Source organism: Monodelphis domestica, chromosome 8 (genome assembly GCF_027887165.1).
Source record: "Monodelphis domestica isolate mMonDom1 chromosome 8, mMonDom1.pri, whole genome shotgun sequence".
Lineage (NCBI taxonomy): Eukaryota > Metazoa > Chordata > Mammalia > Didelphimorphia > Didelphidae > Monodelphis > Monodelphis domestica.
The window spans coordinates 67,854,253-67,878,714 of NC_077234.1; the positions used below are offsets into that span (position 1 = coordinate 67,854,253).

The 24,462-nt window shown below is 36.0% G+C and overlaps 1 pseudogene; it reads right to left on the bottom strand.

Moving 5' to 3' along the window:
• Positions 1-662: 662 nt before the first annotated feature.
• On the bottom strand, positions 663-24,230 carry LOC100617712 (leucine-rich repeat neuronal protein 1-like; annotated as a pseudogene).
• Between the last annotated feature and the right edge of the window lie 232 nt (positions 24,231-24,462).

Here is a 24,462-nt window from a genome sequence, read left to right on the forward strand (position 1 = left end):
TAGTGACAATTAAACACCCACATCTAAGTCCTTCAGGAACAGCACAATAAACAGACATAACCAACATCATAAAAACAACATAAAAGAACCATCCTTTTAAACAGTGGTTCCCAAGTGCTTTCTTCTCAAGACCCATTTTGCATTTAAATGAAGATCCTTAGGCCTACTTCCATATTTTAAGTGGAATTTTCTCCTTTGAATGTGACCTCCAAGTAACATACAATAGAGAGAAAACACAGGAGTTGTAGGAGTCTCAGAAGGAAACCTGTCAAAACTATGGAAGGATCCTAGGAATTCTAGGACATTCTTTGGCAAATAGTATAAGAATTTGATGATGAGCAATTTCATCTAAGGTCATCCTCCCTTCACCAGTCAAGGTTACAGAATGGCTATGACATAGTAAACTATTTGAATGCATTACTGGGCTCCCCCTCACTCTCAATTCATTTTTGGGTGGCCACACTTTTGATAATGAGCCTCTATGAATTTAGCTAACTTGCTCAATCCAACAGGCACAGCCCAATATTTATCTAGTTTGTATACAGAATCTTTCCAATTTGCTACAACCTGCCAGGATTATTGATCTAGTGACAAAGCCTTAGAAAGCTCAGGGTTTTTTTCTGCCCCATGATGACATATTAGAGTACAACTTTAGTGGAGTCTTAAGCAATAGTTTTGTACATATCAACTTGAGTTGCCTTAGTTTCTGCAGAATCATATATTTCTTTTTCTCTATCACCATCCCCAAAAGGATAAAGCTCACTCAAGGGAATCAAAGAAGTTTATTGCTTGTATTTTAAAATAAATGGTTGTAGTTTTTTCTCTTAAACTCTTTGGCTACATAAATTACAATAGAGTTATCATTTTACATATTGACCTCATGAGTGCTGCCAGAATAGTGCTGGTTTTGTGATCTGAAATGTCAAAGTGCAAAAAAGCAGTATTCTCTGTGGTGACTTTAACACATAATTTTTGAGTCTGTTGATGGGTGTTGGACAATGTGGGACATAGTTCATAATTAGTGGGTGGATGAAAGTGTGTCAATTTGTATTCTTAAATGTCATCTAGGACCATGGCAGCAATATATGATATGGTTGATTTTCATGATGGCAGATGACTTATTTAAAATCTGAAGCTGGATACTAGAATTGACCTTCCAGGAGACTAAGATGGAATGAGATTCTGTCTGTTTGACATGGATTTTCAGCATCTTAGCATCATCCAAAAGGATTCCATTGACCCTTTTAGTGGCTACTTATGCCTCCTATATTTTGGGCAACACAAGTATATCCCTGAGTCTTCCATCTGTATGCTAGTGATTTCCAAAGTGTCTTCATTTTTCAGCTCCTACTTGACAGAAAGAGTTTCTACCACTATTTTTTTGCAAAGTAGAATTACACAGTAAGATTTAGACCCAAATTCTGCCATGGCTCAACAGTTTAGCAATACTATCATGCATTGGTGTCCATGTTCAAACAACTTGGAAATGTGTCTTGAGAAATCATAGGGAGGCACTGTTCACCTGAGTCCTGAATGAATTCTGCTCACAATGTTCAGGTGACATGGCACAAAACTTGCACAGGGGATCCATAAATTGGATATTGGTATTGTTAGATTTAATCCAGTGGATGACACAATCGTACCTCAGAGTAATGCCAAGAATGCTAACCTCACACAGGTCAGAAATACACTCCACTGATTTTTTGGGGGATTTTTTTTGTTAAATGGCATTTAAGGCATAATTATTGTTGATTACAAAAAAACTAAGTGGTAAATGTAAGAAAAAATTAGGTCATTGGTGGTTTCGAGTTTTGTAAGTTCATCAAGATTGTCCAGGACATCATAATCCATTGATACCATTTGCCATTCATGTTGATGCCATGTTTATTTGTTTGTTTAATCATAGCATAATTGTAATGACCCCTTCTTAGATTTTGTAAATTGGATTATATAGGAATTTTGAGTTTGAAACTTTCTGAAATACGACCTGAGAGACAGTGACCAATTTATTAACATTAGAAGAAAGTCTCCTAAGGTTGTCCAAATTTACTAAGGCATTTCTACAGATGCTAGTGAGATACATTCCTGTTAAAACCATATTGCATACATTTGAATGAGATTTAAAGTTCATATAAAAATGTCAAACACTGGATCTTCCCCAGTCATCAGAATGTCCAGGTTAGGTGTCAGATCAAACCAGTGACTATAAATCACTTTCAACTTGTTGGAATTGAGGTGGAGCTTAAGCCCTGAAAAGTTGTTAGCAGAAATGTTGCTGATCTGGTCTTAGTTTATGTAGAATTTTTGCAGGTTGCTGAGTTCATGCAGACAGTAATCAGTTATCTCTGTGATTTGATTTTCCTCCAGATGGAGGGTAGTGAGTTGGGTAAAATTGGTTGGTCCAATTCCTGTATACTTGTGAAGTTATTCTGTGAAAAATCCAACTCTATCAAGTTGAAAAGCTACTGGAATCCATCAGTTGTCTTTGTAAGGTTGTTTCTCTGTAAGAGGAGAACTTGAGTGTTATCTGAAAAGTTGCTGGGAATTCTTGTTAGGTGGATATCATTGAAATTCACTGTTGTGGCCTCCACAACAGTGGAAGTTCAAACCTCCACCTTCTTTCACTTAAAAAAAAGTCCAAATACTAGTAAGAGAGATCTAAGACAGCAAGCATAAAATATAAACATTCAAGCAAAATTTTAGTTATGATACATGACTATCCAGAGTCTGAAAGGTATTTTCTGAATTTTTAAAGGGTGTGGAGTAACTTGGAACCTTTTAATAGTGCCCCTCAGTCCTGGGCCCAAAATTCCACAACTTGAAGAATCTAGTGATGTGATTTTTTATGCTTCTCTCGAGTCTTGAATTTAAAAGTAAAGTTTTGTATTCAGTTCTAGTCTTTTCATCAGGAATGCTTTAAAGTATTCTATTTCTACCTTGTATAATGGCCACAGTATGGTTTAGTATCCCCTCTTAGATTGTAAACTCTCCAAGGACAAGCATTGGTATCTTTTTTTCATTTTTCCTTCCCTAGAATCTAGTATACTATCTTGCACATAGGATGAACCAAATACATTTTATATTGAATTGAACTCATTCATTTTCAGTTATTATTAAAATGCATGAAGAGGAATGCCACCAGAGATTATATCTAATTAGAGCTCATTTTTAGGATTCAAAGGAAAAAAAGGACAGGGATTACTGTTATATCTCATTGGAAAGGTGAAAGCTATTGTTTGTTTGTTTTTTAGGAATAGTAAAGAGGAGGCAGATTCAAGACATTCTACTGGGGCAGGTTCAACTGGTAAAAGTAAGTGATTGAAAATGAGAGATGAAAGAGAGAGGAGAGACAAAGATAGTTTCAGAAAAGAAAAAAAATAACAAATCAGAAGAAGGGACAGATCTTGGTTTGCCTTGACTTTCCCTCTCAAACCTCATATAGGCCTATACTTAGCAACTTTCTAAGATGGTTAAATTCCAAATGAGAGACCCATCCTCTTAGAGAAATATTACATAAACGATCATTCAGAGGATAGAAAGTTGGATTGCATCCCACTCTCCTATGCTAACCAATCATAAGGACTTGACTCCAATATAATCACACACATTTCACAGCTATTGGTCTAGAACTCTCCCAACTCTGCACTCTCTACCACTGGGCAAAATTCCAAGTCTTTCTCTTTTTGCATCTGGCACTGATAATATTTATGACATTATCTCAATCCAGACAACTACAGGTGCTATTGGGAAAATCTATTCCTTTCCCTTGTTCCCCCCACCTTTTGCCCAGTAATATCAGAAAGTATTCCATGGAAGGTAAACTCTGTTTCAATGGCTCAGTGGTTCAATGACCAATAAATAAGAGGCTTTCCCCTTTTCTATTCAGAGTAGGATATAATGAGTTATACAAATTGAGAAGGAATGATTAAATTTCATTTGGAACTGTACTGATGTTATTATATTATCTTTGAGTTTAAACTCATCTCTTTTCCTATTTTTTTTCAGTTTTGGTGAGGGTACTATCATTTGTCACTCATGTCTACACCTTCATGTCATCTTTGTTTCCTCACTGTCACTTATCCCCCATTTCCAATTAGTTGTCAAATCTCATTGATTCTACCATACTAATATTGTGCTTGAATATAGAGTATATTCCACAGCCAACACCTGAGTCCAGGCCCCCTTTTGAATTATTGCAGTGGGCAATAAATCTCTGTTTCTAATCCATCCTCTAAAAAGCTGGCAAAGTAGTTTTACTAAACTTTAGGACGATGACTCCCTTCTCTTACTCAGTGATTTTCAGTGATTCCTTGACTCCAGGAAAAAAGAGAAGTCCTGTATTTTCCATTTAAATCTCCTGACCAGTAATGAGAGGATTCATTTATTGCTTTTACTAAAAGAGTCTACAAAGCCTGGATTATGCAGAACGTTTCTTTATTATCTCATATGTTACCATAACTTAGGGAAAATAATTAATTGAAAATTAATTTGGATTCATAGCTTTAAATAGGGTATTTTCATACTCTGAAACATAAGAAGGAATAAGTTCTAAAGCTCCTCACTAAAAACAAAACAGAAACAAAGAAAGAAACAAAAAAGCCCTACCTTTTAAGCAGAGCAAGCTAATAGAATGGTATGGTCTTCCTAAGGCACGTTTCTTGGGATCCTTAGTAGGAGAGAATATATTGTAAAGAAGAATCTTGTTAGTATGATGAAAATAGTCTTTGCGTCTCAAATTTATATTGATGATACAAAGAACTCATGGGTGGTGTTTGAAACACAAGAAAGCAGACAGCTTCAGGCACCTAGTACTAATGACCAACCCTAAGAAAGCAGCTTCTAGTCAAGGACCAAATGTTGACTTTTACAGGTTTTCCTTTGTTTCCCCTCCTGGTGTGAGACAGACTAATTCTCATAAAGCTGGAAATTGCTTGTGTTCTGCGTCTCCTTTGCAATCATTATGTCCACTTTTATTGAATTTTCTCAGCTACCACAGAACACTACTTAGCATGGAGGGGAGTTACGAGGGAGATTAAGAACTTACAGTATCTTTGGTGAGGGCATTGGAAAACAAAATATTTTTACATACATATGTATGTAAATACACACATGCATACATACATGCACACATGGGAAGCATTTTGATGTAATAGAAAGAAAAGTGGTTGTGGAATCAATAAACTTTAGGGGTTCCTTACTGTTCCTAGTATCAAGTATAGACTATGCAATTTAGCCTATAAAGCCCTCCACAAGCTGGCCCTAATCTACCTTTCCAGGCTTATTATTCATTACTTCATTTCCTTTATGGTCTAGCCAAAATAGCCTTCTTGTTTTCCTCACACAAGACGCTCCATCTCCCTTCTCCATGCCTTTGAAATGCCTATATTCCATGCCTAAAATGCACACTCTCTTCACTTTCAACATTTGGTTCAAGCTTCACCTTCTACATGAGAGCTTTTCTGACCATCCCCTTTGGATTGTCCCTCAATTTGGTCCCTAGTGTCCCTCAATTTGTTTTGTAAGTTGTATAGATATATTTGTACATAGTTTCCCATGTTATAATGTAATTCCCTTGCTGTAAAGGGTTGTTTCATTTCTGTTTTTGTATTTATGCACCTAATACATGCTTGGTATATAGTAGGAACATAATAAATGCTTGCCTATCCGTAATACATCAATGCTTGATCTATATGGGCAAACAAGGGGCAAGTGGGTACTTCATCCAACAATGGAACTCACCATTCAACTACCTCTTAGAAAGTAGCTATAATCATTTTTTGGCTCCTTCCCCAAGATTCACCAGCTGGTGGCCAATCTTTTGGTGATAGGTTTCTCCGAACTAGCTAGGCTTGTCCTTTGTATAACAGAATACAGTAAAATCCCACCTAACAAGACTGATAAGTTCTATGACTTTTTGCATAGGTTGAAAATCATGCATAATAGTGAATATCATTTTAATAACTATTTCTTATATGAATATACCTAGGCACTTTATTACATTGCTTAGACTTCTTAGAGCTACCAGAATTACAACTCTTGTAATCTGGGGCCATGGTTAATAACTAGATAATGTTAATGCAACAAAGAAAACCACTACTTTGACATAGACAGGTCTTGTTACAAATGAGATCTCAGGACAAAGCCTGATGTGCGAGCTAATGTTTGGCATGAAACAATGCAATGACTCACCCTAATGTTTCTCAGAGAAAGAATGAATGTGATAGGGAGAACTGTTTAAGATTCCCACCATTTGAGAAAATGGCTCAGATATAGCATGTAATTAAAATATTTATTTTATGTATTTTTCTGCTTTTGTTTTATTTGATTGCCAATCACATATATCCGAATTGTATGTGTTGGGTTCATGTAAAATGAAGTCCTATATTACAGTCTATATCAAAATCCATAACTAAAGTCTACTGGACTTGATAATATTTACCAAAATGTGCATTCCATTAGCATAGGGGTATCAGCTCTTACATGCACTCATGCCAAAATGAAGCATTGCAGTTGGATATTGACACTTCTTTACTCTTCCCTTTCTGTCCCATCATTTCTCTGTCTCTCTGTATCTCTCTGTCTCTCTGTCTCTGTCTCTCTGTCTCTCTCTGTCTCTCTGTCTCTCTCTCCCACCCTCTCTCTTTCTCAATCCCCATCTCCCCCCACCCTCTCCTCTTCTCATTCATATATATATATATATATATATATATATATATAATAACATATATCTTCTTGAACCTGAAGAAGGCATGAGGTCAGAATCAACTGCATAAGCAACAACAGTGATGTTCTGAAGCATAATACATATTTCCAGAGCAGATCAAGACATTAGAGTGGCATGTAGTACCTAACATGGAGTAAGGAATGAAATGCTTGTTGACGTATTTAATGATTGATTTAAAACAGGTGAAGCCAGTTTGGGAAAATTCCTTGGAGCCACTGAATCATTAGAGGAGTTTTGAAGGAAAGATAAGGGAATTGTTTGGCAGAAAAGTATGAAAAAGGTATATTTAGTTCAGGGGATGACATGTCCAGTAATATAGAAATACTTCCTTACTTCAAGCAAGATTGCATTATATTGACAAAGCTACAAAATTTTTAGGGTAAAAGTGTTGATATAAATATAAATTTATCTGCATATAGTGGTGGACAGAACCATTCACCAAAGAGTAGTACAAAATGTTCTTGTTGTAGGAAAGCAACATTTTATAACTGCAGTCTTATCTAGAATTATCATTTAAGACATCTTGAAATGTAATTTGAAATAATTCTTTCAATTTGTAGTCTATCTCCCCAAAGAAGAAGACTTTTAGACAACTTCCTGGTTTCATATCAGTTTCCCTTTGATTAAACATGACCTCTTGGTCCTGAAAAAAGTAAAATGATTATGTCTCATAAGAATATTTTCTTTACAATGGTCAAATCAGGCTTGTAAAGGGGGTGTTTAATTGAAAAAGAGAGCTCACTTAGGTGCATGGGCTAACTTGATAATATTTATGTTATGCCATAACATTGGATTGCCATAAGAGATGGCTAGTAAAAATGGGAGGAAAATATATGCAAATGTATACAAGACACAATCTTCTTAATGGAAGAGGAGTGTCTTTGAGATCATTTAAGGTTATCCAACAGAAGCCTCATTGGAACACGAGGAATAATGTTTTTGTTTTGATGTTTATGTTCCCATGACAGCAAATGCTAAAGAATACAGACATAGACATTAGGTTAAAAAACATACCCATCAACTCTGCTCTGTTAGAACTAGTTTTCTCAAAATATTCCCATGTTCTACCCTAGGGACTGGTAGAACAAGTGTGATTTTATTGACATAAGAAACTTCCATGTGCAGAATCTCTTTCTACCAATGCAACTTGGCACTTTCCTGGACTTTTCATCTTAGAATCATACCTAAAGAAGTGATAGGGTTTAAAATTTTTCTTTAAAATTTTACATTTTTAATTAACAATTATATATTTCCTTTCCTTCTCTCCCATCACTGGAAAAAAGAAAAAGAAAAGCAAAACCCTCCTAATAAATATGCACTGTTGAGCAAAACATGTCCAAAAATGTAGCTCATGCTGCATCTTGAGTCCCACAACATTCTGCCAGGAAATGAATAGCATGCATTATCATTGATCTCCTGGAATTGTGGTTGGTTATTGCAGTGGAGAATGACTGAACAGGGGGCAGTTTATGAATGTCATGGGATACTATTGTGCCATAAGAAATGATAACAAAAAGGATGATTTCAGAAAAAAAATGGAAGAACTTGTATGGAATGATGCAGTATATGAAGGGAATAGAAGTGGGAGAAAACTATCTACCAAGGTAGCAACATTATAAAGGCAAATCACTCTGAGAGACCTAAGAGCTTTGATGAATACAACACACTTTGAGAGTTTAAATGATTTATAGGGCCAAAGAACGAATATATATCACAGATGGGGCTTGAACCTAGTTCTTCCTGGCTTCAAGGCTGCCTCTATATTCACTATGCAATACTACATATAATTATACTATAGGAAAGATAATTTTCTTGATGAAAGCCTCATGATATTTTCCCAGTGTCCTATCCATACACAGTGACATCCCTGCTTTAGTTCCTTTTTTTTATTCTTTTGTTTTTGTTTTCTGGGACAGGCGATGCAAACTATAAGATACAGAAATGTTTCCTCTGGGTAAACATAGCCTCTTGGTCCTGAAAAAAAGTTAAATGATTGTATCTCATAAAAGTATTCTCTTCACAATGGTCAGATCAGGCTTGTAAAGAGGTATCTTATTGAAAAAGAAAGCTCAGCTAGCCACGCGGGTTAACTCGATAATATCTGTAGCTATTCTCAAAATACATTTCAACTTGAACTCCCAGATGTCGTTTGAAGTTTTAGTGTTTTTGCCAGCCCTTTCTATTTGGTTTCGTATGATATTGTATTTTGAGGAATGTGTAGCCATTATGCTGTCTCTTTCAGTCTGTGAAATATGTGTTTCCTCCCCGCTTGCCACAATTAATATTATATTGCTTTATTTCCTCTGTCTGAAGGACACATTATTTTTAAGGTTATTTATTGTTCAGTCATGTCCTCTGTGTGATTCCTTCCCCTGATGAGGTTACCCTGAATATTGTCCTCCAGACATGCAGTAAAGCTCAGTAGCTGAGAAAATAGCAGTGTAGTTAACCTCTTTAACACTGAAAATAAATTAGCACTAATCAGATAGGTAGTGGGATAGCAATTGCCTTGACATAATGAAATGTGCAAGCTGAAGGGAATAGTTGCTAGTGTCCTGCTGTACACCTCAGTCCTCGTGAGTGCCTGACATGGCCCCCTAACACCTAGTAAGCTAGTTTCCCCTACTTTCTAAATGCAAAGTCTGTACCTTCCTGGACTGGAGCCCAGCTGATTGAGAGTTATACTCACCCACTGCTGCCATCCCTGTTGATGGAAAATGGTGCCTCCTTTATTAATTTATGTCTACCTGGATCAAATAACTCTTCTCTTTTCATTTCATTGACAAGATATCATGACAGGTTCATGGTGGATCAACATGCCCGAACTAGAGTGAACTCTGCTCTACTGTAAAATATTTTGTCAAAGTATTTAAATAATATACTGGGAAAAAATAGGACAGATGAAGCTTGGGGGAGAGGGAAGATGGAGTTAACAGGAGAAAGCTCCAAGATGGAAATAACTGGATACTACAGAGTTAAAACTTGACTGGGTCACAGCTGGGCAGCTCCAGAAATGTGTTTTATGTTTTCATTTGTTAATTGAACACTTAATGAATATAGCAATAATTAATATTTTCACTGGCTATTAATTTGAGAATTATATCCCCTGTAAGCCATGTAAAGATATGATATATGAGGTGTGACTAAGTTAGAGCGACTCTGTAAATTTATTTTGGCTTCTCACGCTGAAATATAACTAACTACATTAGTCTTTTGCTTCAATAATATAGGAATTTCGAAAATTGTTATTTGATACATTATTCTTCAGTTGTTACTTTGTGCCATCTGATGAACTACAGTAGACCAGAAGGGAGGAAATTATCCTCTTATTTAATGTTGCCTGCAAGCTGAGACAGTGCACCATCAGAAACTTATAGCAGGTTCTCCTCTGAGGTGTCTTCTCCTGTGCCATGTGGAGTTTTTCAGGTTTTCTTCTTCACCCAGCTGCCAAAACATCTGGTTCAGTTTTGGAGAAATATTTGTAGTGATTTTCCATCAGGATTTAATTACTGCCACTGGAACATTAATGGGTGCCATACTGGCCTAATAGATTTTATCTCCACTCCCTTATATCTATGAAGTGTAACTGACAAATAGGAGCCCTGTTCTGCAGTGACTTTAATAAAACAATGGCCCTAGAGTGAAGAGCCATGTAGTGAGTGAATTCCAACAATGGGCAAATCTCAGATATGGAGGACAGGGGACCTAACTTGCAGTGACTAATAGGCATCCCGAAGAAATGTTAATTTATTGCATTGAGACTGAAAGCCACTGAATTACCAAATAGACAAAGTAAAACAGATTAATATCAACCACAGAGTGAGCAAGATAGCCTAACGATGTGTTTATTGGCTCTTGTTTCTATTCTCTTTATAAGACAAGATCTCTTGGGGGCCTTTTTTGAACAATTCATCATTAAGTAGTCCATATTGCTGCTACTGTCACCACTGCACACTCACAGCCTTTCTGGCTTGGCAGAAGCTTGCACTCCATTGCCACTGACTTTGAGAAGTCACAATCACAAATCCAAAAACACTGGAATAAGATTATTATGGAGGCAGATTATTTTCCCCCAAATTCTTCTGTTCATTTTATTCTACTACCTGAAACTTGACCATTTAATTCCTTTGGATTCACAAGTATGCTTTTAAAAACTGTGAGTACCCTGAGACTCCTGTTATCCTTGAAGGGGCCATCAGTCACTTATACTTAAGTATGAATTGATTCCTCCTAATTATTTTCTTCCTGACATTAGATAATATCAGTAAATTGAGAGAATGAGCCTATTAATGAAAGAGGAAGCAATCATTTGGAAGCATGGGGTAGCTGCCAGGGGAAGCTTAGTTGGAATATTGTAGTAGGAAATTCAGGGAAAAGAGTGTAATGAAGATACTGGATATGTAAGTAGGGCAAAGGATGAAAAGAGAGCCAGCAGATGCAAGAGGGATTCAAAAAGGGTAAGTGAAGGGTATGGAAAGAGATTTTGCCTACTTTTTGAATCAGAAAAGGGCCAACTCTGGTCATCTTTTTCTTTTTTTCATCCTTACCTTCTATCTTAGAATTGCTACCGAGTATCAGTTTCAAGGCAAAAAAATGATAAGGGCTAGGCAATTGGGGTTAAGTGACTTACCCAGGGTTATGCAGCTAGAAAGTGTCTAATGTCAGATTTGAACCCAGGACCTCTGATCCATGCCTGGCTCTTTAGCCAATGAACTATCTAGCTGTCCCTTTGGTCACTCTTAAAATGGCTACTCATCTTGCTACCACTATCCTTACTATAAGTTCACTCCAGAGAAGTTAGTTTCTGTCAGGTACACCTTCATTCCAGGCAGTTTTGTTTTTAAGTCTTCTTAGCGATTTTCCTGTCATTCAATATCACCATGACTTACAGATGACAATATTGAAACTATTTGAGATACCAAACAGAGGTGATGAGGCATCTGTGAATCTCATAGTCTAGGAAAGTTTGACAATTGTCAACACTTCTTCCTTGGGGAGAGATCTTCAACTTGTTTGGGGGGATTAATTGTACATCAATACTATGGTCTGTAAGACAGCCACCAAGGAATTTATTGGCCCTTAGTGATTCTGTTATCTACTTTGTTAACTGGAAAATAGAAAAGAATAGAATTCAGTCAATTGGCTTTTCTGGTCCATGCTTGTACTTCCTAGCTTCCACCTCCAAGACACTATAACTAAAACTTGATTCTGGACCCTGCGTATCTAAATGGTGAATACTTACCATGTCTAGATTGAAACTTACCACTCTATTCCTGGTCACCTATGTGCCATGACTCTGTATGAATACTTCTTTTCTCCTCAGTCCTCTACCTCCAGCTTTTTATCTCTGGCTCTGAAAATATTGATCAAATTATCATTATCAAAACAATTTTCTCTGACTATCACTTCTATCGAAATATGTCTTCTTCTATTAGAATGAAAGCTCCTGAGGCGGTTAGATGGCTCAGTGGATAAAGGGCCAGGCTTGGAGACAGGAGGTTCTGGGTTCAAAACTGTTCCTAGCTCTGTGACCCTGGGCAAGTAATTAACCACAATTGTCTGGCTTTTACCACTCATCTGCTATGGAATCATAGTAGATTCAGACAGATTCAGACAGAAGGTAAAGGTTTTTTTTTTTTTTTAAAGGGAATATTAGCTCCTTTGAGGGCAGGAATGGTATTGCTGAATTGAATTTGTATCCCTAGTACTGAACACAGTGCCTGGGAACCAATCAATTAACACAAATTAATTAAGTGCTTACTAATGTGTAAGGCACTGGCAATATGGAAACAAAGAATGAGATAAAGGCATAATAACTTCTTGTTCATTCATTCATTCCTAATAATCACTTTTAAGTTAGCTTTATTGGTGAATAATTTTTTAGTATGAATGTGCAGGGTTTTCCTTTGTCTAGCCTATATATAATTCTTGCCTTCATGGTTATTAACCACTCAGAAGGCTATGATGACTTCAGTAATCATTATAATGATAATAATTGCTTGCCAGGATAGTTTATTATTATAGTAAAATTTACACTTTATTATTTACAAAGAGCTTTCACCTCAATTATATGTAATTATCTTTATCTATCAGTCTAGGAAACTGAGATTCAGAGAAGTTAAAAAAACTTATTCAAAGTCATAAGCTATGGAGTGGCAAAGTTTAACTGTAGTAGCAATGAATTGAGAGGAAAGCGAATGCCCATTATTAGCAAACTGGTGGAACAAATTATGGCTTATGGATGTGAAGTAAAAATAATACAATGCTGCGAGGAATCACAAATTCCAAGAACTCAGAATTTTCTTAAAGAGACCCACATGAGTGGGGTCTACACTGATCTAGTGTAAAATATGCAGAAACTAGATAACAACCTACATAGGACTCACAACAATGTAAGGAAGCCAATCCTGAAAAAAAATATAATCCCAATCAATGATCGCTGGCCAGTTTAAACTCAAGAAAATAGCTAGTGAAGTATGCATCCTCTTCTTTGCAATCCCCCCACCCAACAATGCTTTAGATTAGGAAATAAATACTTAATTATCAGATTTAGCCAGTGTGTGCAGTGGTTTTCCTTCATTATAACTATTATAAATGAGGGATCTACTAGTGCTTTGATAGTTGGCATGGGGTAGGGTGGAACCCACTGGGAAATAACCACCATGCTTTCTCCACTGTCTATCCCTCTTATCCTCCTCCCTCCAGAAGATGAACTTTTGCCTTGGTATGCTTGAATAGTATAGGCGAATCTTTGTCTTATCTTTTCTGAACAAAAGCCACCATGTATTTTCTTATCTTTTCCAAAACAAGTCATCTTCCTTCTAGTCTCCTTTCAAAATATGTTACCCTGTTAGAATGTAACATTTATTGAAGGCACAAACTATACATTCTTGTTTTTATTTGTTTTCCCAGAGTTTAGCATGGTGCTTGACACATAGTAAATACTTAATAAATGTTTTTACATTAGAGAAAAGAAGGAAGGAAGGAAGGAAGGAAGGAAGGAAGGAAGGAAGGAAGGAAGGAAGGACAGAAAGAAGGAAAGAAGGAAGAAAAGAAAGAGGAAGAAGGAATGAAGGAAGAAAGACATCAATCAATTTTCTTTGAAAATACTAGCAAAGCTGAGTCGTCTTCTTATTCTCAAGTAAAGTGTTCTTTTTACCTCATGCTGTTTCTCTATGCAAAATATCATTTTTGCATATTTTCATGCAATATGTAGTCACCACCATATAAAACCTATGCAAATATATAGTCCCCACCATACAAAAAGATCTGTATTGCCATCTCAAGAACCTAGAATTATCCAATTAGATATAAGAATTGGAAAGGACTTTAGAAATCACACATTCCTACCCTTCCTTGAAGCATCCTTGATATCTGACCATCCTTTGATGAGGTTCATAGTGGATGAGTTAATAGCATTACCTTGAAGTCAGAAAACATATGCTAATGTCAATTTCCAAGTCTTTTATTCACTTATAGATGTGGCTACACAAAGTTTAATAAGCCTTAGCCTGCTACAGAACCCTAATTCAATCTGGTATTTGAGGAATGGACACCATTAATACTTCTATAACCACTGAATACTATCATCATCATCATGTTATTTTAAAGAATTACCAAGAGTAATTTCATCAATTTACTCAGGAGGTAGACCAGAACAATGCAAAGAGTGCTGGATTTGGATTTATACATCTATAGGAAAGAGATTTCACATACCTGGTTCTTAGTTTTCCTCATTTGAAAAAATGAAGGGGTTTGATTGACTATGATCTATTAGCTCTAAAGTAATAATTCCCAAATTTTCTCATCTCAGGACCTGTTGACACTCTTAAAAATTATTGAGATACATTAAGAACTCTTTATGTTGGTGCTATTAACATTTATTGTATTTGATACTAAAACAGATACATTTAAAATATTTACTTACTAATTCATTAAAAAATAACAAAAAGTTACCTGTTAATAAAAATAATGGTTTTAATCAGAACTAGCTACTAATTTTAAAAAATTGAGGAGATTGTCATTTTTAACATATTTCTGCAAATGTCTTAATGTCCGACTTAATAGAAGACAGCTGGATTTTCATATCTGCTTCTGCATTCAATCTGTTGTGATATGTTGTTTTGGTTGAAGCATATGAGGAAAATCTGGCCTCACACAGATATGTAGTTGGAAAAGGGGGAAGAATTTTTAAATGGAGATAATGTTTTATATTATTATGAAAATAATTTTGACCTTGCAGATCCCCTGAAATAGTCTCAGGGATACTGAAGAGTTCTTAGACCACACTTTGAGAATCACAGTTCTTTAAGAATTAGATGAACTTTCAAATTCTAAATATATGAGTCTATAAATTTAATTTATTGAATACCCGATGGAGATCTGGTCTTAGTGATGGTATAAAACACTTAGGAAATAGATTGTTAAATCTTCATTGTTTCTGCCTGACATTCCTCTGTACTTTTGAATTAAAAATACAACATTACCAGGATAAACTCATTAAGGGGGAATGATTTAAATTATATTTGAGTTTAATTCAGAATATAAGAAAGTTTAGAATTGAATTGGTTGACCATGCTGAATTGGTAAGAAAAAAATACTGTTGCCAGTGTAGGATTGATAGTCTGGGGGAAGTATTAAGGACTGGATGGTTTGGAGATGATAATGAAGACAAAGGACAATATTAGGGAATCATAAGGCATAGAGAAAGAAAAAATAAAAATTATGATTAGATAAGGAATTTGGAACATTTTATAATATTTGTGGGTGATGGCAAATCAAAGGCATGCTCATTTCTCTGTAGCTTAGGTCTTGGAATTAAATAGATTGAGGGATATGAAGTGAGAAAATTTTAGGGGGAACCCTGTATATGCTGAGATTGAAAGTATAGGTTGGGATGGGGAAAAAGACTGTGAGTCAGGCACTAAACTCATAGAAGAGGAAGGGTCCTTGGGGGTCAGGTGGATATATGCCACCAGAATCAAAACTGAGTGATAAATTTGGTCTGGATATAACAATATGAATCAAGGAAAATTCTGACTTCCTAAATGACTAGTGAATTGGGAGTTTGAAAGAAAATCTCCTTGGAAAGAATTTCCAGGGAAATTGCATAGTGAAGGAGTCAGGTCTTAGTAAGAGCTTTTAGGGATTGAAAACCAAAGATGAAAGGAATAGAAAAAATATTGGGTGGACACTGAGAAGGGAGAGTTATGGTAGATGGGAATAAGGGGGGAGCAGATATCTGAGCCGAGGGAATGGGGCATGCTCATTGGTCATTAGGGATTCAGGATCACTGGGATGGGAAGAATATGGGAGTATGCTAATCATTGAGAAATAGGTCAAGGCAAATTACCAGTGAATAGAGAAAAATGGTTAAGGGATATAGGTCCAAAGTTGTTCCTCAAGCTGTGACCTTGGATCTGATGTGGTCTTGTATCATGTGATACAATTTATAATTGTGGGCAGAAACAGCAAGAGTTATGATTTAGGAAGTTTGGAACTGATTCAAGAATTGAGAAGCAGTGGTACCTATGGCTACCTCTTCTCATAGCAGCTATAAGGTGGGTCCCCTAAATTAACTGAACTTGGCCTGTCAGAATGTTGGAAGCTGGAATTTGACAGGGGTTGGTGACTAGAGTCAGCTGGTAGAAGCCCTGGGTTTAAATTCTGCTGTATCACCCTAGAAAGGTAATTTAACTTTGTTTGAGTTTTAACTTCCTCATCTGGAGATAATAACAACACCTGCTGCTAAGGATATTTTTTGAAGATCATATGAACTGATTGGTATAAAGCTCTCTGCCAGCCTCAGATTACTAAATGAACATGACCTTTTATTTATATCAGCAAAGGAAATGGGAAATGACTTCAACAAACTCTCAAAACTCTGGAGTTTGACACCATCCTCAATGCACTCCATGAAATGGAATGTCTAGCTTCTGGCCTCTCATTTCATAGTTGCAGAATCCAAAGACTTAGCTTGCTCTATACAATCCTGAGGCTGAAATCTCATTGATAGTAGGAACTATTTTGTATTTCCAAAACTTTTCACAGTGCTTAGCACATAGTAGGTGCTTATTAAATATTTGTTGAATATAACTATTTGCTGATTAAATTGAATTGGGTATAATCCTGTTAGTTCAACTGTTCCACCAGAGCTGTTTCTCTTTCTGCAATCCTCCTAGAGATGATTGTTGTAATTGCTATACATGGTTGCTAAGGTGGTTGAAGGAATAGTATTGATTAATCACACTCTAGTCTTTAATTCAGTTATCAAAACAGCGTAATTTAATCCATTGTGTGGTTATCAATTGATGCCAAATTGCAAACTTTAATTAATTTTTCCAAAAATAGGAGCTCTCCTTCATCGAGCCAGAGAGGGACAGTCAGGAACTAGAACTCTTTTGAGGGTGTATAGGGCAAGGAAAGAAAAGGGAACATTTTAGTTTCTGAATTTAACTATGAGAAAATCAAGAAAATGACTCTCATCTGGACCCTTTTTCTCCCTTTGACTTCTGTGGTTCTTAATATGTTGAAGAAAAGCTTTTCCATACTTGAAGCATTGAGGAATAGTTTGAGTTGTCTTTTTTAATATCAGCAAAATCATTTTTCTCGTATTCTGCAGAACAGGTTAAACTAGAAACAAACTGATTAAAATGCATAGGGTTTATTTAAAAATATATCAACAGTGATGTTATGAGCCTTAGAAGCCATGCACCTGTTAATAAAGAATTCAGTCAGAGATGGAATTTTTTGAAGATATTCTTACCATTTTTGGCTCATCCGGGCTCATTGCCCCCAGAATAGGAGGCATAAACTCAACCAAAAGTTGATCTAAGACTATACTCTAGCAATAATAAATGACAGAGTGCATTTGCCACCTGAAAATAATTTTAACTAAATTCAAACTGTGCACTGCTTTTCTTTACCTGAAGGAAAGGAAAGCTGGGTGAGTCATGCAACTGTCCTTTGTCTTTTCCTTGCTGGAGGAAGTTAATGTTTTGCAGAAGGTTTTTAGTGATGGATTGATTGGGCTATGTGTTGGTTAGGCTTTGATGTTTCATAGACTAAGACACAGACTTGGAGGAAGCCAAATCATCCTCCTTCAGGCTCTTCCAAAACTGTGGGACTTATTTCACAACTCAGTTGTGAGACAAACAAGCCCATCTGAAACACAGCATGTAAAAATGCCCAGAATTCCCCAATGCAGAGCTTAGAAATCCTATTTTCCTGGAGGTAGATCAATCTTAACCCCTGAACCTTCAAGAAAGCTTTTAGGTTTTGAAAAGGAAGATTTATGACAGCTTATGAACTTAGGAAGCCTGGAGCACATGAAAGGACCAAGGTTGACTGAACTGTTGTCTTTCATTGGTGGGAATGAAGTCGCTTTTCTTGTTGCACTTCTTTTGAAGTGTTTCTAAGGGGAAAAAATGTCTGTGGTTCAATCATTTAAAAAATATAGCATATTTCAAAAAGGCCGATTTAATTCAGCAGCAGGTATAATAATCATTATTATAACAGATAGCATTTCTATAGCTTCTATTATTTGTCAGTTATTGGGCTTAATAAATACTGTTCCTTTTCATTCCCAAAACAACCTTGGAAAGGTGATATTATTATCCTTGCTTTGCACTTGAAGATACTGAGGCAAATAGAATTTAAGTGATTTGCTGAAGTCGCACAGCTAATCAGTATCTGACAAGGTTTCCTGATTCCAGGCCCAGTACTCTAGGCATTATACCATTTATCTGGTATATCTCCATGATAGTGATTCTCACTGACCCCTTCTCAACTATACTGGGGAGAAAAGGAGATGGAATATTGAGAGGTTTTACTCACCGTGCCTAGATACTACAAGAGAATTTATATAGAATCTAGCAAACTGAAGTTTGCTGTCTTACACTGGGTAAACCCAAAGTGCTTGCAAAGGGAGAAAAGTCTCATCTTTTGTCTCCCCAGGGTGAATTGGATCTCTATTTTGAGACATCTTTTGTTATGTGGATTTTTTATGTGAATGGACCTAGTAAGGAGTGGTGTTGGCCACTAGCCAATGAGAAGAATGTCTCTAGTAGGAAAGTGACCCATACATGTCTGCCTTAGAATGCCCGAGACTTGTTCTGAGCCACCACTTGTCTAAATGAAAGAAAGAGAGCTCTCAGTATGGAAAGCTACCAGGGAAATTATAATGATCACAACTATGTGAGAGAGAGAGAGAGAGAGAGAGAGAGAGAGAGAGAGAAAGAGAGAGAGAGAGAGAGAGGAAGAAAGAAGGAGAGAAGAAAGAAGGAAGGAAAAAGAAGGAAAGAAAGAAAGGAAGAAAGTGAGAAAAATAAAAAAGAAGGAAGAGAGAAAGAATAGATAAATTAAAAAGAAATTGAAAGAGAAAGAAAAAGAAAATATGCTTCAATTCGAGTCTATCAGCTCTCTAGAGGAGGTAGATAAGCATGTTTTATCATGTGTTCTTTGGAGTTGTGGTTGGTCATTGTATTGATTAATTATTAAATATTTCAAAATTAATTGAGATGTTATTTCTGAAGTACTTAGCACAGTCTGGCACATAATAGACACTTAACAAATGCTTGTTTCCTTCCTATCATATCTGAATACTCTTCACCCATGATTTGGCTCACATTCCCCACCATTTTAAAAAATTTTTAAATTAATTTTTTATTTTATTTATTCAATTTAGAACATTATTCCTTGGTTATAAGAATCATATTCTATCCCTCCCTCCCCTACCCCCCAGCCTTCCTGTAGCTGACACACAATTCCACTGGGTATTACATGTGTCCTTGATCAGAACCTATTTCCATGTTGTTGATGTTTGCACTGGGATGTTCATAGAGTCTACATCCCCAATCATATCCCCTAGACCCATGCAATCAAGCAATTGTTTTTCTTCTGCATTTCTACTCCCACAGTTTTCCCTCTGAATGTGCATAGTTTTCTTTCTCCTAGATCCCTCCAAGTTGTTCAGGATCACTGCATTGCCACTAATGAAGAAGTCCATTACATTCAATTGTACCACATTTTATCAGTCTTTGTGTACAATGTTTTCCTGGTTCTGTTCCTCTCACTCTGCATCAGTTCCTGGAGGTTGTTCCAGTCCCCATGGAATTCCTCCACTTTATTATTCCTTTGAGTGCAATAATATTCTATCACCAACATATACCACAATTTGTTCAGCCATTCCCCAATTGATGGGCATCCCCTCATTTTCCAATTTTTTGCCACCACAAAGAGCGCAGCTATGAATATTCTTGTACAAGTATTTTTCCTTATTATCTCTTTGATTCCCCAATTTTCTAACCTATTCCTCAACTCTATTCTGTTTCTCTGCTAGAATCAGAATAAGGGATGTTCAGATAAGTGCCAAACAGTGAGTTTTCCAAAAATGTATATTATTTAATGCAGCTTAACAATGCTTAACAACAAATCTTCCAAAAAATGTATACATGTTCCATTTTTAAAGTTTATATGTATTATTAACATTTTCTCTATAATTTTCTCAAGTCTATATGATCAACAAAATGAAGCATGCTCTGATTTGTATCATTTGGCAATTTCTGAGCTGCAAATGTCCATATTGAACATTTAACAATTGATATGAACTGGCTCTAGCAGTCGCCTCCTCTGTCCCCCCTGTCGTGTAACCTTGGACTACTCATTTAACCTCTAAGTAGCTTTCTAATAATCTGGGTTATAGAACAGTTGCTAAAGTTCCTTATAATGATGAAATCATAGGATGAGGTACATATATTATATATTTATGCAGAATATACATGCACATGTATAACATATTAATATATTAGACTTCTACATATATGTATATATCTTTCTCTATATCTCTGTGTATATCTGTATATGACAGGGTAAAGGGGAGAATACTGAATTTAGTTTAAGGAAACAAAAATAGAGCTTTTTAAACTATTTTTTCTTTGATAATCAAGACCTTGACTAGCAATAATAGTAACAGCAATAAAAACTCCTACTGATACCATGTTTTCCCATTTGTAAAGTGCTTTATATACACAATTTCATTTGACTTGTCCTTCAGGAATGTGATTAGAAATCACTCTGAGATGATTAGTTTTTAATGAGCTGATCTAGGGCTTCCTCTCATCAGTCTGAGAACCATAGATTTAAAGTTGGAAGGGATATTTGAGGTCATTGAGTACCAAACTCTAATTTGAAAGAGGAAGAAAATAAACCACCAGAATGGTTAAATTGCTTGCCACTCAATTAGTATATAGAAGTTTTTCCAACTCTAAATCTGCTATTTTTGTCACTGTACCAAACTTGCATATTCCTTCCCCTTGTTGGTCCATGGAAAGGCTTGACCTTAATCGTAGACTGAACCCCCCCCCCCTTCTTTCTTGGAATATCTTACTGGCATCCATTTTATAACTAAGTGCTCTAATGAAGAGGAAAATGGTAATTGAAATGAGTCTAATTAGATTGTCAATTACCTGCCTTACATAGGTAATTGAAATCCTCCTAATTATGGTGTCTGTGGGCCTAGATGCTTTGTAGTTAGGAATTATCAATGAAAAGCAGCTTTAGATCAAATAAGAACTAATCTTGAAAAATGACTTGGGGGAAAATATTTTTAAAATATCCACTTATTCAGAGTAAGGACATTACTTATCCAGTCCAGAAATGAAGGCATCCATAAGTAGACAGGAGCTACAAAATCTCTTGGCTGTGAAGTACCATTTTTATTAAGGTAAGTGGATGGCATTAAGCTCTCACCCTAACCCTCAGTTCCCCAGCTTTTTCTGATGTTAGTGAAGCTTTCATTAGGGTCAGTGGGAGCTTTCAGCCTGCCTGCCTGTCAGGTGTAAGATTCCTCCTCAAAACTCTGACAGAACATTAAGCAATGGGAGAGTACAATGGCAACTGGGTTTACAGATGAGACAAAGGGACTATATATGAAATTCTATGTATATATATCCTCTGAATGTCCCATAGGTCAGTATTTTATTGAGAGGGCTCCAAGGATAGGTGTGAGTCAGGTTGAATTCTAGGAAAAATCCTTGAAATGAAGAATGTATCAAATGTAAGATTTTTAAGGTAGGTTTGACTAGTTCATAAAAGATTCCTTTTCAAATATACCTTTCTTTGCCCGTTGTCATTTCCTTTTATCACTGGTGAGAGGTTAGACCATGGGATTTTGTTTTAGTTTGCTTTTCTGGAGGACCTCTGTAGTTTTTTTTCAATTGACATTATGTTTTCTGTGAGTTCCTGGCAGTTTTCTTGTATTATTTTCTGTATTATGGTGTTCATGGTTTTTGACAACACATTTGACAACAACCTATGATCCTTAAGTTGTCTCTCTGAATCCTGTCTTTAAGATCAATATATTTAGCTTGTATAGGGATCCTATTTTCTTTTAATGTTATTGTTTCTTTTTTCTCTTCTTCCAGATTGTGTTTTCTCTTCCAATCAGTTGTTCTCTTTCTGTTTCTTTGGGGAGATGGCATTGTGGAGTCAAATTTTAATACTCTGCCAATTAGTCCTTCTCTGAGGGCAATAAATTCTTATTTCTCTCTTGAACACCTCAGGGCCATCTTGCTGTGATTTCATGTTCTCTTGGTAATCTACAGTCTCCTGCCTCATCAGGTACTGTTTATTCCTTCTTTCTTGCAATTATACAGCGAGTCTTGGGCTTGTTTAGATGTCTATGAAGCCACTTTCCCTTCTCTTATTAATAACTTTCCTGTTAATTTGTCTATGTATGCTATGTTTTTAAATGGAATTTTTTCTTCTTCCCAAGATCTTCAGGAATTTCAGTTTTCTGCCTTATAGTCTGCTCTTGTACATTTTCAGACTCCTTCTTCTTTTGTGGCAGATTCCCCAAGGGCTTGGCCTCATTGATTCTCAGTCTTCACCTATGCTGAAGGATTCCTTTTTCTCCAGCTTCAGTATCTACTCCAAACAATTTTGAGGGGCTGGGCAGAACTTAATTCATCTGGATGCTGATCTCTTTTCTTTCAGGCCTGTTGGAAGCTCCTGTACTTACCAGTAACTGATTCAATTCCCTCTCTCCCTTAGTTTACTGCCTAATACTTACAGTAGAGCAAGACATGTACTACCATGTGCATTTCCTGCCTTCCAATACCTTTACCAAATGCTCACAGGATATGATGGAAGGGCAGAGTTGAGTCCCATTGATTATTACCATGAAATGGTAGGGTGAGAGCAGTGCAGAGGGGATGCTTTAGCAGAGGCTAGAGCTGCAGCAAGGAGAATCCTATGTGGATCTTGGAGCATATGCCTGAGAGTTTCCATTTTGAAGCTCTTCTAGATCATGGAGCTGGCAAGGGAGGGAGTGATGAATGAGTTTATTAGGGATTATGAATTAGCTTTCTCAGATGTTAATTTTTAAGATTATTTTAAGATTATTACCTCCTTACAGTTTTTGTGTTTAGCTTGTAGAAACATCTGAAATATTTTTTCTTCTTGCATAAATGCTATTTTTGGAGAGATTCAGAGGATTAGAAAAAATGTGTGGTCTTCTATTTTGTTTAACATATGATGCAGGAATCTGTTTATAATTCTGTAGTGTACAGGAGATAGTGGGCTGAATTTTAGGTCAACCCAGGGTTGAAGTTATCTCTGTCCATGAGATAAAGGACTTAATCTCATAATGCCCCCAAGTAATTCTCTAAGACTAGAAGTTGAAGAGCAGATGTAGTTACATTGGTAGAAGGCCTTTCTATATTAGCAATTTTATTTTCTTTTAAAAAAAATTAAAAATTATATACTTCATAACCACCACCACCTATAAAAAGCATTCAAATAATGCATAAAATATGCAAAACCACAAATTCCATGTTGTTCACAATTTGTTTAAAAATATATAAATTATATATGTGTGTTAATATAAGCATCCTCTGCTTTTGAGTTCCCTTCGGATTTGTTTCGTTTGGATACTTTATTCTCTTGATTTTGTGGCTGTCATTTTAAAAAATATAACCATAGTATATATCATTCTTTTCTTCTCTTTTCATCTCTTCACATATTTTCTTTGTTTTCTTATATTTCCAATATTTGTCATTTCTAATAACAATAAAATCCATGACATTCAAATGTAACAATCTATTCATCTATTTCTTCCAATCATTTCACTTGTGCTATTGCCAATTATTTTGTCATTACAAACCAAACTTTCATTAATATTTTCATACATATACATCTTTTTACTCTCTCAATAATACCATTAAGGCAAAATCTTAATCACCGGATCCCTGGGTCAGTAAGCATGAACAACTTTATAGCTCTTAATGTATATTTCCATCTTGTCGTAAAAATCAATTCACAACTGCTCTAGCAATGCAATATTAGGTCTTTTTCTCCATATTCCTATCATTATTTAATTTGATCTACTTAACCTGTCTGATTCTCATATAATATACATTACGAGGGTTGGGCCCTGCGCAGCAAATACAATCTGTTCCAGGACCAAGTTCTTTCTAAAACCAAGTGTTTCCAGCTTGGTCACACCCATTGCAACATCTGTTCCAATACTTCAACTCCTCAGGAATGCAGGATAACCTTCATAGTATGTGAGTCTTAAGGTAAGATATTTTGCAGAATATTTATGCTTTATAAACCATTGACTCATCAGAAACTATGTTTGGATTATAAGTATGCTCAGGTTTAGATAAATTACTAGCCTTGTGCTAGTGTGAAGGAACTCTCCAGATATCTATTACATTTAAATTATCTAAGATTCTACT